The sequence below is a fragment of the Chaetura pelagica genome, unplaced genomic scaffold (assembly GCF_000747805.2).
Source record: "Chaetura pelagica isolate M959 unplaced genomic scaffold, ChaPel_1.0 scaffold546, whole genome shotgun sequence".
Lineage (NCBI taxonomy): Eukaryota > Metazoa > Chordata > Aves > Apodiformes > Apodidae > Chaetura > Chaetura pelagica.
The window spans coordinates 103,983-106,556 of record NW_009953798.1 but is presented as its reverse complement, the minus strand read 5'-3'; positions in this window follow the sequence as shown (position 1 = coordinate 106,556).

The window sequence follows — 2,574 nt, the reverse complement described above, 5'->3', positions numbered from 1 at the left end:
TGGTGGAATTCATGATCCTTAGGGCAACAAGAAGGGTAGAACTTTCAGGGACTTTCAGGGAGCAGACTTTGACCTTTTTAGGGATCTTCCTGGTAGTGCACCATAAGATAAAGCCCAGGAGGGGAGAGAAGCCCGTGGAAACTGGTCAATATTCAAAGATCACATCAGGAGTGATTCATTCCAACAAAAAGGAAGACAAACAGGTTTAAGCCTACATGGATGAACAAGGAAATCCTGGACACACTTAGGTGTAAAAAGTAAGTCCACCGAGGGTGGAAGCAAGGACAGGCAGCCTGGGAAGAGTACAAAGTTAGATTCAATGCTGTGCCTGTCAAAATCATGGAGAAGATCCCCCTGAAGGTTTTGCTAAGGCACATGGAAAATGTGGTGACAACGAACATGGCTTTACTTTGGGTAAATTATGCATGACAAATTTGGTGGCTTTTTATGGCGGGGTCACAGTGTTGGTGGAAAAGGGAAGAGAAACTGATGTCATCTATCTTGACTTCTGCAGTGTCCCACACACTGTCCCACACAACATCCTGATCTCTAAATTGGAAAGATATGATTTGACAGATGTACCACTCAGTGGATAAGGAATGGGCTGGATGGTTGCACTCAAAGAGTAGAGTAGTGTGCAACATCTCCATGTTCAAATGGAGACCAGTGACAAGCGGTGATCCTCAATGGTCAGTATTGGGACTGGTGCTGTTTGACATCTTCGTTGGTGACATGGACAGTGGGATCAAGTGCACCGTCAGCAAGTTTGCTGACAATACCAAGCTGTGTGGTGTGGTCAACAAGCTGAAGAGGACTTTGACAGGCTTGAGTAATGGCCTTGTGTAAATCACAAGAAGTCAAAGTCAAGTTCAAGGTCCTACACATTGGTCAGGGCAACCCCCAGCACAAACACAGTCCAGGTGGAGAATGAATGGAAAACAGCCCTGAAAAGAAGGATTTGGGATTGCTAGTTGATGGGGCAGTGATGTGGCAGTGATGGGCAGCCCAGAAACCCAATCATGTCCTGGGCTGCATCAAAAGAACTGCAGTGAGCAGGTTAAGGGAGGTGATTCCACTCTTTCACTTCACTTTGGTGAGACCCCAGCTGGAGCGCTGTGTCCAGTTCTGGAGCCCCCAACACAGGAAGGACATGGAGCTGTTGGAGTGAGTCCAGAGGCAGGCCATGAAGATGGCCAAAGTGCTGGAGCACCTCTCCTATGAAGACAGGCTGAGAGTTGGAATTGTGCAGCCTGGAGAAAAGTAGGCTCGGGGAGACCTTATGGCAGCCTTCCAGTAGTGAAGGGGCTACAGGAAAGCTGGGGAGGGGCTTTTTGCAAGGGTATGGAGTGATAGTAATAGTGTTTTGAGTTACCTCCAGAAACACAGAGAAAGAGACTACGCTTAGGAAGAAGTAATGTTTTATTGCAGGTTTGCACAAAGTCGGGTGTCCAGTGGGTTGCCACAAATCAAGCACATCTTCCATGTAAGACAAGGTTTTTTTATACATTAAAAATGCAAATTCATCTTATCTCTCAAGTATACCAATATTATAATCTAAATACTTGTCTGGCAAGTTCTTTTGTGAGAAGGGGGTCCTTTCTGGTAAGCTTAACTACTCCTTGTTCTCTCCTAAGTGTGATACCCATTTCCTGTGGCTACAGACATCCACATCAAAATACGGCCAGAAAAGCACTCCCTTATGTTGGTCAGGCTGGCCTGCCTCTTCTGACATCAATAGGACAAGGGGTAATGGCTTTAAACTGGAAGTGGGTAGATGTAGGTTACATATTAGGAAGAAAATCTTTACTGTGAGGCGGTGAGACACTGGAGTAGGTTGCCCAGAGAAGCTGTGGCTGCCCCATCCCTGGAAGTGCTCAAGGCCAGGTTGGATGGGGCTTGGAGCAACTTGGTCTAGTAGGAAGAGTCCCTGTCCATGGCAGGGGGGCTGGAACTTAGTGATCTTTAAGGTCCCTTCCAACCCAAACCATCCCATGGTTCTATGTCAAACTACAGCAGCTGTATCACTTCTTGGGGTGCCACTATGCCAATCTATTATCACTACCGGTTTCATAAACATATGCTGTAAAAGATCTTTAGCAAAGTTGAATTCCTTTATACCAGCCAGCTTCATAGACTTTCCTCTTTCCAACAAGCGGCTGTTTCCCCTCACGCTCAGCGCCGAGGCCACCCACGACCCTTCCGGCAGAGCCAGCACGGCCCAGGATGCAGAACGACAGGTGCCACCAGGCCCAGCCCGCGCTCCTCCTGCCCCAGGGCACCTTATGCGCCTCCACGTTTCCAAACTCTGTCCATAAACCGTCCTGTATTTCTGCTGCAGCCCTTGAACACACCCCTTTGCCCTCCGCAGGGAAACTCCCTCCAGCTACGGTTCCATTCCAGAGATAAGCTACCCCTGTCACACTGAGCACCGGCGCCTTCCCAAGCGGAGAGGCCGGCGGGGCGGGGAACCCTCTCCCAAGATGGCGCCACCGGCCCCAATCCGCGGCCTCCCGCGCGCAGCGACCCGGCCCGAGGGACCCGCCCCGCGCTTCCGCGGCGCCCCGCGGGGCCTCC